The 14,941-nt window shown below is 37.9% G+C and overlaps 1 protein-coding gene across 1 annotated transcript in view; it reads right to left on the bottom strand.

Moving 5' to 3' along the window:
• USP9X (ubiquitin specific peptidase 9 X-linked) overlaps nt 1-14,941 on the bottom strand; it is a 106,311-nt gene that overhangs the window by 79,114 nt on the left and 12,256 nt on the right. The gene's annotated exons all lie outside the window — the stretch shown is intronic.

The following is a 14,941-nucleotide window of genomic DNA, read 5'->3' as shown; positions in this document are numbered from 1 at the left end:
TACAAAAACAAATACAATGCTATAAAGAATCATTTATTTTAGACTTAGTATTTCTTTTTATTGAATAGAACCGACATCAGAAGGTAACTTATAAAATATTTAACACTATTTTGATGTTGTAAGTAAAAATTACACTGATAATTTAACACTATACCACTGAGAAAAACTCACACACATCCAAAATGTAGCTGTTTACCCTGACTCTATTGTGCTTGAATTGCGACAGTAGATTTTCAACTTCAATTCAACGTGCTGATAGAGGCCTATGTAAAAATGTCCTGGTTAAGAGCATGAACAGCCAAATTTGTGATCTTTTCCAATACTCTTCTCCTGACACTGTCTAACTGCATATGTCTGACAGGGAATTACAGATTGCTTCTACCTGAGCTAAGACTAACAGAGACCCTGCAGCCAAACTTCTATTAGCATATCAGTATTTACCCAGAGCATCTGACCTGTATTCCCTTCTTCCAGCACATGCCTATGAAAGCCTGGGTCCACCCGCCCTTCAGGCACACTACAAAGCCCATCACATCCCCACCAAGTATTTTAGTGGACTATATAAAGAAAATTCTGACATCAGATTTGTTGATCTTGTAATCATGATACAACAACACTTCAATAATCACTACGTATTTCAACTTCATTGTGTTAAATACAGAAATAAAAAGTTGCATTAAAATATAATAGCAAATCTACTTTTTACCATAGGGCACTGTATAACCACGGAAGATGAAATGTAATTTTCCAGTGCAACTCAGAATTCTAAGCATCACATTAACAAACAACAGAACTCAGAAGGATCAAAAGTCAAGCAGGGTGGCAGAAAGAAAGATTCATATGGCAGTGCTAAGTTCCCGATTCAATCAGTAAACACTTCAAGTTAACAAGAGTGAAAATTCTGCTGTAACACTATGCATATTTGTGTTTTATTATGTCTCATATCAATATTCAATGCTGTTATCTTTCTCCAAGACACTTTACAATCCTTTCTTAAACTGTGCAAATTCACAAGCCATTACATTTACAATAAAAATATTGACTGAATACGCTATACCTCCCAGCCTAGTCTCCAATATTAACAGCACCAATAAATTTAGATATCTCTAATATTGTCACTGCAATAATGTTCACTTTTGAACAAAACTGCTGTCTTTGAATACAGTACATTGTAACCCGTCCTGACCTTTCAGAATTCATATTCATAGGACTTATTAAGCCTGCTAAGTGCAGAACAAAGACATTACCAACTCTAATTTTCTTTAGGAAGAAATGGATTTCTTAAATGCAATTTTTAAAATAAACTTATTTTAACTGGTGCTCTTTTTTAAATGCCATCCTGAGTATGTAATTGTTTTCTATTAATGTTTAGAAAGATCACTAGGTAGAAAGAATTAGCAAGACTAAGTTTCCTGCCATACATACACACACACGCATACATATACATACACATACACTGCAGTCTACTGCAGTTGAATGCAGTCATTTCCCCTGCACCACCTGATGGAGGTTTCTAGTACTTGCATAAATCAATGAAATCAAACTTCTGCCAATGTATATTGTACTTTTTAACAGTCCTAAGCCAACCATCACCACAATAAACTTTCCTTAATCACCACCATTCTTCCTTAACATGTCTGGTTCACAACATGGCCACACAAAAACATGTGCTGGCGCAAGCAGTGAGGTAGCAAAGAAGCAGGAGAAAGTTGAAACAGCTCCTTTCAGCAGCAATCCTGGTCTAGGTTGGCTTAAACCACAGAAGGAAGTGACTACTGGCAGCTATGGTTCCACAGTAGCTTACATCAAGTGCAAGCTGCTTCAGTCTCATCTCTTTCTTACTCTAATGCTTTTGGCTGAACTACCATTAAATGAGCCAGTTCAGAGAACTAAAAGGAAACAACAACAACAAAACTGCAAACGTACAAAGACTGTTATTATTTTTCAGTTTCTTTGATCACCTGAACTGAGGTACTGCAAGGCCAGAGATTACTCATCCTCATGCCAGCCAGGGAGCCAGGACAGAAGTGCAGCTCTCCTGTTAGACTGACTTACACTAGTGTGGATTTACCCTCAGATTTTGCCTGTGTGCTTAGTTGAAGGGTCTGGGCAACGTATTCTTGTAAATTCCTTTCTGCTTAAGGTGAGTGACATAATTTAACTAGGAGATACAAAAAAACTACTACTGAAATAATCACCCTATTCAAAATCTTTAAATTCAGAGTAAAACAAAATCTGTGTAACAAAAATATACAGAATTTCTTAGACACTAGTAAATACAGAACATTTACATAAAGGACTAACAAATCTTTTTCTTCCTCTTACTTAATGACTGTTTGCTTAAGATTATAATCATGATACTATGTATATTATTTAAATTACATTCCCAGAAAAGTGTGTTTCAGGGCCTCCAGAGAAGTTTACTTGCCTTGGTCATGTGCATAGGACAAGGCCAACTTCTCAAGTGAGTTCATCACTTCTCCCCTCCCATTGATGTGATGACCTCAGAGATACGAAAGTAACTTCAAGTCATGCTGCAGCTAACCAAAAACACTCCATCTCCCATAAATGGTCCGATTGCTTCTTGTAGTTTCTGCATATTCTAAATTGCAAGGATGTCCTTGTTTAGGTATTTTCCTGCTAATTAGAGTATACAACTTTTTTTTGTAAGCACTGATGCAGCGACATCTTAGTTTTGAGTATACAGACAGGCCAACAGAAACAATTCAAACTATCCATATACAGCTGAATTCTAATGGAGATTTTATACTAATTGTTACATAGGTTTCATTTCTACTGTATTTGATTTTGGATTCAACACGCTAAGCCATGTTAAGAAAGATTATCACCTTTATCCACAGCTTTGAATAGATGTTTTGATACAGTGTCTAAATGGAGACAGATGCTTATTAAATGACAAACTAACTACTCTATTGTTAATCAAGCGATATATGAGGCTATGCAGACTTAGTCAAATGAATCCCACTGACATTTGCTTTTGATTGCAAACTGAGCAAATTATGATTGGTCATGCTTTTGCCATCTCCTTATGTTACCCTGATCCACCACTAAACTCTAAGTGAAAGTCAGCTTTTGCTTCTCCTGACTCCTTGTAATTTTAGTAACACCAGGAAAAGACAACTATAGTTCTTCTGACTCTGCATGCTCCTTATTCAGAAGGTAGCACCCACTGCAAGCAGCATTCCAAGCGAGCACCCACAGGCTGGGCAGAGGACACCAGACATGACACTGCCCTCCAGGAGGGACCTCTGCTTCCAGGCTGAAGCACTCAGTACAGCCACGCATTTGAGCCTCGCCTCAGCCTCCACAGCTAGCAAAATGGCGCCTGTGTGGCAGGATGTCATAGTTTAACCCGACAGCCAAGCACGGGACAGCCGTTCGTTCACCCTTCCCCTTCCTCCGGAGCAGGACAGGGAGGAGAAATGGACAAAAGGGGAAACTCGAGGGTTGAGATAAACAACAAAAAAACACCAAACTGGGAGGTGTGGTAGATACACCAGAAGGCTGTGCTGCCATTCAGCGTGACCTGGATAGGCTGGAAAGCTGGGCAGAGAGGAACCTGATGAGGTTCAACAAGGGCAAGTGCAGGGTCCTGCACCTGGGGAGGAACAACCTCATGCATCAGTACAGGCTTGGGGTGGACCTGCTGGAGAGCAGCTCTGCGGAGAGGGACCTGGGTGTCCTGGTGGACGACAGGTTAACCATGAGCCAGCAGTGTGCCCTGGCTGCCAAGTAAGCCAATGGGATCCTGGGGTGCATCAAGAAGAGTGTGGCCAGCAGGACGAGGGAAGTTCTCCTTCCCCTCTACACTGCCCTGGTGAGGCCTCATCTGGAGTACTCTGTCCAGTTCTGGGCTCCCCAGTTCAAGAAAGACGAAGAGCTACTGGAGAGAGTCCAGCGCAGGGCTACGAGGATGGTGAGGGGACTGGAGCATCTCCCCTACGAGGAGAGGTTGAGGGAACTGGGCTTGTTCAGCCTGAAGAAGAGAAGGCTGCGAGGGGACCTTATAAATGCCTACAAATATCTCAAGGGTGGGTGTCAGGAGGATGGGGCCAAGCTCTTTTCAGTGGTGCCCAGTGACAGGACAAGGGGCAATGGGCACAAACTGAGGCACAGGAAGTTCCGTCTGAACATGAGGAAGAACTTCTTCCCTCTGAGGGTGACGGAGCACTGGAACAGGCTGCCCAGGGAGGTGGTGGAGTCTCCTTCTCTGGAGATATTCAAGACCCGCCTGGACAAGGTCCTGTGCAGCCTGCTGTAGGTGACCCTGCTTCGGCAGGGGGGTTGGACTAGATGACCCACAGAGGTCCCTTCCAACCCCTACTATTCTGTGATTCTGTGATTCTGTAAAGACATTTTAATATGACAGCAAAGTAAACACTCATAATGATACTAATAACGATAATAATAAATATGCTAAACAAACTATATACAATTTTTCTCACCACCTGAGGACTGATCCGCAGTCAGTCCCCAAGCAGTGATCGCAGAACCCTGCAATCCTGAATTTCCCCAAAAAAAGTATGAACTCCCAGACAAGAGAGGATTCACGCTCATGGAAACTAGAAGCACAGAGATGCCTCCTGCCCTTCAGCCAGCCTCCATTCTTAAACTGAGCATGACATCTATGGTATGGAACATTTCCACTGGCCAGCTTGGGCTGGCTGCCTGGCTTTGTTCCCTCCCAGCTCCTGCACACCTGCTCCTCAGCTGAATATGGGAGACTGGAAAAAGTCCTTGATTTCATAGTATCAACAGAAAACATCAGTGTTATGAACATTCTTCTGGTACCAAACCCAAAACACAGCAGCTACTTATAGGAAAATTAACTCTATCCCAGCCGAAACCAGGACACCGAATAGATAAATTTTTGTTTGGGAAAGAAATCAAGCACCTTTTCAAAAGCCAGGAAAAAAACATCAGACAGGTTGCTGGGTTAAGTGCTAGATAAGAAGCAAATATGTACATATTACTCTGTTACAGGTAACATGTAACGCCAAATACAAAGGATGGCATTTTAGCATATAACGATCAAGGAACATACATAATTATCTAATACAGTTGACTTCTAGAACAGTTTTAATCTGAGTTTCTCAAAGTAATCTCCTCAAAAGTAACTGAAATATCCCAATACATACAGCCTGTCACCTAAATTAGCTACTTACAATATAGATTCAGCAAAAAAGCAAATGCAAGGTGACAGATGACAGCAGCAGACCTCAAAATACAAATTATTTATGTGCATTACCCAAGCCCTATCTAGGGTCTATCTATTTTTCCTTTAAGTTTTCCAGTTATATAAAAGTGAGAATATATGCCACAAAATCTACTTTGCAGTGTGGTAACAATGTATGCTAGGATACTAACCTACTCAACATGTAACAACAGAGCTTTCTAAAAATCATACAACTATGCTATGAAAAAATAAAATTATTTTTCCTCCAGCATTATTTGTAGAATGACGTTCCTATCTTAACAGGATCTCACGGAAGATAGGCTTTTTCATTCTAAGTGCTGTACTGCAAAAAAGCATAACTGCAGCGATATGAATTTTAGGTTGAAAGGTAACACAGATTTGTTTCATACAGGATTCTGGGAACTACCTTCTTAAAATCCTATTAAATACTAACTCATCACAAGGGTTATGACGTGATTCTAGTCTAAAAATTCTAGACACAGGAATCTAACCCTCTACCCTATTCCTTTATTTCAATCAAAACGCCTTCTCATCTAGAAACACCTCCCCCAAAACTGTAACACTGACCTAATTCAGTAGTTACAATCTATACACACCCCCACACATTTATCATTTTCTTTCTTCCCTGTTCCTTATGTCTTTCAGGAAGGAGGAAATTTTTTATAGAATCAGAATAGAAAACTGGTGGTCCCAGTGATTTGCTCATTAACACTGCCATGCACTAAAATTGAAATGTATTCAATGATTAATGAAAAACTTGTCATTAAGCTACTATTCAGTAGAGAAAGAAGTGTCTACCTTTCAAAGTTTAAGAAATATCTGATAAGCATCAGAGAAACGGTTATTTCAAATAGTTTATATTACAAAGCCAATTAATTTAGATTCCTCCTCCTAGTAAAATTGAGTGTGTATGGGATTTAGTCAACTGCATCAGGCTCCAACACATTATTTCAAAGCAATAAATTTCTCAACACATTATTTCAAAGCAATAAATTTCTAAGTGACACAGTAAAAGACAAATTCTGAGTAATTACAGTTGTTATGAACTAAAACTATTGTCATTGAAAACCAGGTTACTGTTTAGTCAAGTAACTCAAGTAATTGCATCATGTAATGTCAAGTAACACTTTTTGTTGATCTTTCCACATCATACACCTGAAATTAAGACACTTGGCAGCGTAAGTTTCTGGAACATTGGTAATATCCATGCAAACACAAATTCAATTTGCCCTCAATATGATACGACAAAAAGTGGGATGTCCTTAACCATACTTCAGTTTGTCAGGGTTTGTTTTTGTTGTTTGTTTTTTGTTTTGGGTTTTTTTGTTTGTTTTATTTTAAACTTCAAAGCTTAAGTTGAGCCTAAGCGTAGCTAACCCACATCTACTTCATGGTATACGACTTCACTTCGTGCAAGACGCTCCTACACCTACCATCGACATGAATTAAAGCAAGCAGTAAAAACACAGAAAGAGAACTTCTGAAAGCAAGCATCACTACTTATTGTCAGGTCAAAGCCAAGGCAGAGGGACCATAACTTTCAACCCCATAAATATGCTCTCGAAAGAGTTATCTAAATGCATTCAGATCTTCAAGTACCAGCTAAACACCATTCTATGCTGAAGAGACTGCAGAGGAATGCTGCAAAATATGCTAGTTTTAAGCAATGATGTTTCCTCCTCCTTGAGCAACAAGTATTATCTGTATTAGAGACTTACAGGTATGACAGCCTGATCCTACTATCTTCTGACAATATTTTCAAGCACTGGGGAACTTAAGCAGAGATCTGGTTGAAAATTTAAAATTCTGAGGACACTCAAAGATCAAAGCCTCAAGGTGAATGAGATTCGGGGAAAAAAGTTCAACAACCTCAAAGAAATTAAAATGCCATATTTACACACTGTGTTAAGAGAACTAAAATACTCGTGTATGTGGCATAATTCAAGAACAGGGATAGAGAATTCAGTATTTCTCCCATCACAATTAGAAAAAAAACCACAAACTAACAAACCCCAAGCCAAACAACTAGACATAGAAGGCTTAATGATACAAAGAGCAATTACTTTGTTTTTAATACAGCTCTCTTCCGAAATAATCCACGTGATGTTGCTGTCTTTCGAAAAAAAATATTTCCAAACAGAAAATTGGACAATGGTACTGGTCTCTCATGTAACCAGACTTGAGACATAATGATGAAGAGCAGAATCCAACTATGTTTAACTGTTTCAGGTATAACAGGTAGCCTAGGCTTACAGTGCTGAGATTCCCTTTTCATACGACTAGAAGTAAAGTCTCTGCTCAGGCTTCTCTGGCTAAAACTGAACCCCTTCCATCAAAAGTTTTTCAGTCTTGATATGAAATTCTGTTGAAATGCCAAGCTCGGAGCCCAATAAATTCTAATGAAAGCAAACTGTATTCAACCTAAGGCTTAGAACCCAGTATTTGGCCCAGCACGTCAAGGCAAAACTGACATATTCAAAACATATTAACTTCTTGTTTTCACATGGATTAACTTACCAAAAGACTTCGGGTAAACCAAGCAAATCCTTTACATCACTCAAAGGACTGTCTTGCTTCGAGGCAATAATCAATGAAGGTCAGGCCCTGAAAGGGGACTGAACAGCAGCAACAACTGTCTTTCTCTAAAAGACATTCATTTGCCAATAATTCTTGGGGCATTTAATGGTTAGATAGCGTACCACTGGTTACTTAAGGTACATGATGCTTTTTCCCAGATAATGTAACAAGAGGTCAGGTCTTCAGACCATACACTTAGTTCTGGCTACTAAACAGAAAAGTCAATTGCAGTTCGTGTTCTGAAGGAGAAGTGTTTTGCTCACTTGACAGCAAATAGAGAAGAATGTCAAAGACAGAGCACCAAGAAAGCAAGCAGTCAACGCCTTACATACAACACCAGAAAATTTTAAGACAATTAACCGTGTTCCATTCCATGAGCTGTGGCTTTGCTGCCATGCCGTTCTGTAGGCACATGCTTCAGGCCGCTGCTGTGGACAGAGCGCTGAGCAAGACTGGGCCCTTTCAGTAGGAGTTACACTGGTTCAGCGGGTATGAAACTGTATCCTCAATGATATTCGGTGTATCTTACTGACAGATGGAGGGACACAAAATTTACAGGCCCTGCAATGCTATTATTTAAATTCTTGTTTTAAGCATTTCCAAATGATTAAAGAACTACCTTCATGGTAGTGGTAAGTAGCTAGATAATGCGGGTTTTTATGCTGAGAGACAAGAATTTTGGTCATGACAGTAAAACAAACCAGACTTCCCAAGAACAGAATGAAGTCAAGCGAATAAAAAAAAGCACCAGTAAATGCATGTACTATAGCCTAAGAAAAGCAGGCTTAGTAACTCACTTCCATCTGGAAAATGCTAGTATCTATTTTAAAAATTGCTTAAATGTTTTGAACTATGACTTTCACTTACTGTGCAGCCCTTTTCTTGAATTCACAATGAACATGCAAAGAAGTGGACAAGACTTCCTTTCACCTTGTATTAACAGAATGAGCTACAACAGGAAACAACCTCAAAACTAAAATTTACAAAGAAAAAAAAACAGATATAAGAATTTTAGTATGTACATTTGTTTCAGACAGTCAGATTCAACCTCATGCTGCTAAGCAACACAATGTTGTACTTTTTTTCCAATTATGTTACAGTTTGTTTATGCAGGAGGTTGCCCTTCTGCAACCCAAAAAATGTGTTCTTGGCAATACAGCCAATTAGTATTAAGGTGATATTACAGGTCCAGCTGAGTCCTTTACAGGCAGCAGTAGAACACTATCAGCAAGGACAAATCATGGTTTAATGTTCACAGTAGAATAATGTTCTAGAGCAAAAGGAATACACACATTTGCAGTTGATATTCTATCATCTAAGGAGTAATTATTATTATATCACATCTATTTACCACTGCTTCAAGAAAACAGCACGTCTACAGTTTGCACCAAAGACTGATTAAATGCTCTTGGTTCCCTATTTCTGATTACTAAATCTGTAGTTTGGTCATGGCCGTATTAAATAATTCAAGCTGTTCGTTCAGTTCTACAATGCACATAGTAGTTACACCTCTCCAAGCTATGCAGCAAAATTCATTGTCCAGAACACTTTAAGAACCCTGTTTGTTCCTTAAAGCACTTAATCCAAATGCTAATAATTGCAAGATGTTATGCTACTAGAATTTTCAAAAAAGACTTAATCTTACTTCACTTTAAAAAGGAATAATTAACTTTTACTCTTACTTCATATTCAACTTGACTTCTCTGCCTTTTTGCTACAAAGAGCATTATTATTGGATGCTCAAAAGTCAATGGGAAAAATCGAAATACATTCTCAGCAGCAAAAAATATAGGCTTAATTTCACTTAAGTAATGAAAGCTTTTCTCAGCAAGACATGAATTTTTACCGCAAAGTGCTAGCAAATAGAGGAAATATTAAAATTTCTGAGCATTCATGTACCAACGGCTTTCTACTAGCCACTGAAGCACACTATAAAAAGGGGTATGAAAATCTCTGGGAATATACCGAATGGGACGTATTGCAAACTGAAAGAGACAACAGATCAGACATATAAGTTTACACGGTAGTACTCATTTCCATGTTTTTTCTGCACAAGGATGCGCACAATACAACCTACAATTCTTGCCAATTAATATTCTTCATATGAACAGACAGAGATAAACAGTATTTCTGTACTGGCATTGAAAGTTTTCTTCTTCATTAGTTACAACAATATCTAGCAGTGGTTCAGAAAACAACCGGACAGTGAAAGCAACAGGTTCAGCTTTCTAGTGGAATGAGTCTTTAAAGCTGTTTCAGGAGAACATACAGGTTTGTATCTTAACGCAGGTACAAAACAACACTTCATTTTTCTTGCACTTAAAATAAAATTCAGTTTTGGATAAACTTATTGCATACACTAACAAAACAGAATTGATTTATCCCAAAGTATTTTTTTTCCTTCATGCAGTTAATTTAATACATTGTTTCCAAATTTATTCTAATTGATTAACCTTGTTTTTTAGCCAAGATATGTGGACTAGGAAATACGTATGATTATCACTCACAATTAATAGATTTTAAACATCCCAGCAACCACCATATAAACCATTAAACAAATCTTACACATCTCATATTCCTGCTCTGAATCTAAACATGAAAGATGCAATGTCAGGACAAAAAAAAATAAACCAGTTTCCAAAATTCATAATGTAATATACTACAACAGCTTACACTAAATATTTTAAAAATAGAAAACTCAGGTAAGCTGCACTCAAGAGTTTTACGACTTGATCAAGAATCCAGAGAAATCTACAGACTTAACTTCTACTAGATCTTGAAAAACAGGATATAGTCCAAAATAGCACTGAAAGGAAGGAGGGCAGGAGTATGGGGAATAGAGACAAATCAAACTACCATCTCTGGACATAAATGGAACTTCCTGCAGTGTAATATGTAAGATCAATTTGATACTTTTCTTTATTATAAACCTGAAAGATGTTAGAAACTATGTGAAATTCTGTACTGCATTTTTACATGTTCATCTGATTAAATTTATAGTAAACAAAATGTTTTTTAGAAAATTATCTCCACTGATCAAAACCAGAACTATTAACACAATTTTAACAACAAGAAAATTCCTAGCCAAATCCTCTGCATATCAATTCTCAATCCAATACCACTTGATATTACCAAGAACATAGACAAAACTATAAAATTACACATAAATTTTGCACATGGCACACAAACTAATGGGGTGATAAACAATGGGAAGATGTCACAGAGTAATCCAGATCATCTGATAAGGGTGGCACAATAAAATGTGCACTAACATAGCCAAGTGTCAGATCATTCACCTTGAGAAAAAAAGACATACTGAAAACTTCACATATATTGGTAAACATGACTAGAAGCACAATTATTCTAGAAAAGCAACTGCACGTGAACACCACAATTGCATGTTTGTAGCAACAATAAATTGCAGGACTGTTGTCTTTCCAACAGAAGCATAGAGTTTTGGTCGCAGAACTGATAAGAAGCTTCTCAATAACAGCCTTTCACATCTAGGAAAAAAGTAAGTAGTAACAAAAGACACCCTCTACACCAGTTAGCTGCCCCAGCAAGACAAGAGTGCAACATGCTGAATCAAGTATCTGAACCCTTTACAAGACTGGCCACAGGACAGAACACCAGGGACCATCCACTTCCAGGGCAGCCTAGTTGTTCCGGGGTTTCCAACTGCTATTTACCTTATTCCCTTGCACTGACTAAGGATGTCCTTCTAAGACTGCTATTTCTACTCTCTTCAACTTTTGGGCCTATCAACAGAGGAAAACAACTGAGAAGCCAGCAGTCAACTACTATATGAACTGTATTTGTAAGTGACATTTTATTTTCAAAAAAACAGTAATTGCCAATCAAGCACACTAAAAAAAAAAAAAAAAAAAAGTCATAAAAAGCAGTGAGGGCCTGCTTTTCCTTACAACTTTTGAGAAGAGGTACACAATTTTCTACCAGGACATAGTATTTCCTTTTCAGTTCTAAAGCCTGAGGTTATAAATAGAGCAACTTTTTATTTCATGCTAAGAGCTTTGAAGCTGTGGACTTCAAGAACAGAACCAATACATCTAAAATGTATGTTTTGCAAATCTTTGGCTAGTCATGCAACAAAACGCTTCGCTGTTTGAAACAGCACACAGAGCTAAGAAGGTCAGCTGACACCACTACCAACTATATATAGCTACACTTTCAATTAAAAATAATTTCCATACACATAAACCATCTTTAAACATAACTTTTAAAGTGTAAATGATAAAAGAGTACTACAGTCAGTAACACTATACTCCATACCAAGCAAGAAGGGAGCATGCTGAGTGCGCTCCCAGAACACCAGGTAACAAGGAACTACTATTTCCATCCATCACAATTCTCCCACTGAAAGTGGTTAGGAATTGTATCTTCCAACATATGAGGAACTAAGTACCAGGACTTTGTTATGGTTTTGTCTTGGAAATTAAAGCAGACAGCAGATCTAATATACAGACAAAATACAGAACTAAATGGGGAGGAAGGTCTAGGTTCAATAGGTTTGAAAAAAAAACAGTAATAGTAGGGTGTAAAAAAAATTACTACCAGCTATGCACAGGAAAGAATACCAGTAAGTCTTCAGCATTAAAAACAAAGCCAAAAAAGCACTTCAGCAAAAGGCTCTTAAAAGGAGTTCAATCATGCCAGAGAAAGAACAATAAACATCATTTTTAGCAGAATCTAGTTTTCTTGAAAGCAAGAACTGAGCAAGACAGTCAATTCATACAATCCAAGAAGTATACTAACTTCTACAAAGTAATGGTAAAACAAACAAATCAAATCTGGTTTTGTTAACATGCAACCTTTTGCACAACTCCAGCAAGGCAAGGAAACAGTCTATTACATTTATGGTTTTGTGTTGAGCAGTACCCATTTTTAAACTAAAACAAGGCCATAAATTTTGCTTGTAAAAAGCTTCCAGTCTCACTTTTGTTTCATCTTTGTGAGACAAATGTCATCAATGCCACACTTTGCAGTAGCTTAAGCCTAGCCTACTTGATTTTGTTTGGTTGGACATTTAATTTCATTTATCATTTCACAGCAAAGGTTTTGTGGGGTTTTTTTCCATTTGTTCAGTTATGCCATAAGAAGTCTTCAATATTCGCATTCAGATTGACAAAAATAAACAAGTATTGATGCATCTAGACAGATTTTTTTTCTTCAAACTGCAAACTCCAATTTCTTAACCACTTCAGAAGCACCTTCAAGTCCATCTTTCGGAATGGATATTCCTTTCTTGTTTCATGATCAAATCCTTGGACTTCCAACTTCATAAAAGCTTTGGGTTTTGTATCCAATATTGTGAGGGTAGCAGTGAAACCACTGATAGGTACCCAGAACTTTAGTTCTGCAACTTATGCAGGAAGTTTTAATTGTTATTTTACGTTGCATTAGATTCTGTAATTTCTCTCTAAATCAGGTCCTTAGGTTAACTAGAGAAGAACATGAGTTTTGTGAATTCAAAAAATCGTCCACAAAACATCTCACTTCTTTTTGGTAGTTGCGCTCAAACCGTTAATAATTGTTAAGAACCTTTATCCTCTAGCTCCGCTGAGCTTTGAAACTTCCTTAGAAGTTGTGTTGTTCTTTTGCTGCAAAGCTCACAATCTCAGATTTTTTTTAGCACAATTTTGTAGGCAGGATTGATGAAGCTAAAACTATGAAGTATCCACTGTCTCCTCCTCCAATAAATAGAATACTTTAAAATAGAATTATTTTTCAGCTGGAAGGGACCTGCAATGACCATCTAGTCCAATGGCCTAAAGGATAACAGGTAACATTAACAGCAGACAAAAATCTAAAAACTTCATGAAAAAAGTTAAAATCAAAACACTCCCTTTGATCTGCTACACTAGAGCAATTTAATACTACTCACAACTTCAATTTTTCCTGGGGAACAGGGTGAAAAAGGATCCAACACTTCATCATTCCATCCTTGGAAGATCCCCCCAGAACCATATAAGTGTCCAAATCATCATTTCTCATGTTTAGTGGCATCCCTAGCTTTGGTTTGCCCTCAAGATACATAAATACATTGTGGCTTCTGTAATTTTTTTTGAGGTTCATACATTCTACCAGGCCACTGGTAGGTGCTGAATGACTTCTGCTACCTTCATTCTTTCTCTAGTATTTGAAGGGAAGCATAATGGCATCTTCCAGGTTCATTCCACTTGTAGCTTTAAAACATGAAATTATTTATAGTATACTGCACTTAGCGCTTCGCAAAACTCAGCAACTATAAATATTTGAAATGTTGTCTAAAGCCATTCAGCCAATGAATTATGGATATTACTACAATGTTATTTCTACATTTTACTTGCACACTCTTCTCTGTGAAATCACGCTTATACACAGCACCTGACGTATCACTGTAGCATGCAGTACCCAATGCCACTACCACAAATGTACTATAAAGCTTCTGTTAGAAAAATGAAATTTAAAGTTAGCTTGCAAAAATCAGGATAGCCCCTTCTGACTCCCTTCATGTTTTGTACAGATAATTTCAGGGCTTCTCTAAACTATGTTAATGTTACACTAAAGAAAAATACTATTTAATTAGCTAATTAAATAATAACAATTATTATTACTAGTCTATACTCCTAATATCCTGTGACATTATCAACACATTACAGAATTTTTCCCTCAAAGTATAGAATTAACACGACTTGTTGCTGGGTTAACTGCAAATAATTAAAGCATTGTACAGCATCTAAACCAGACATTAGGTTGGAAGCATTTTACATTCTTGACTGATGAGAAAATTAACTTTGTGAAATACCTCAATATTTCAAAATGCTGTAAATTCAAATAATCTGAGTTGGGGCTGTTCAGCCTGGAGAAGAAAAGGCTCCGGGGTGACCTTAGAGCAGCCTTCCAGTACCTGAAGGGGGCCTACAGGAAGGATGCAGAGGGACTTTTCACAAGGGTGTGTAGTGATAGGACAAGGGGGAACGGCTCTAAACTAAAAGAGGGCAGATTTAGATTAGATATTAGGAAGAAATTCTTCACCATGAGGGTGGTGAAACACTGGAACAGGTTGCCCGGAGAAGCTGTGGCTGCACCCTCCATGGCAGTGTTCAAGCCCAGGCTGGATGGAGCTCTGAGCAACCTGGTCTAGTG

Source organism: Opisthocomus hoazin, chromosome 1 (assembly GCF_030867145.1).
Source record: "Opisthocomus hoazin isolate bOpiHoa1 chromosome 1, bOpiHoa1.hap1, whole genome shotgun sequence".
NCBI lineage: Eukaryota > Metazoa > Chordata > Aves > Opisthocomiformes > Opisthocomidae > Opisthocomus > Opisthocomus hoazin.
The sequence above is the reverse complement of the archived record's forward strand: the minus strand, read 5'-3'. Positions and strand labels throughout refer to the sequence as shown.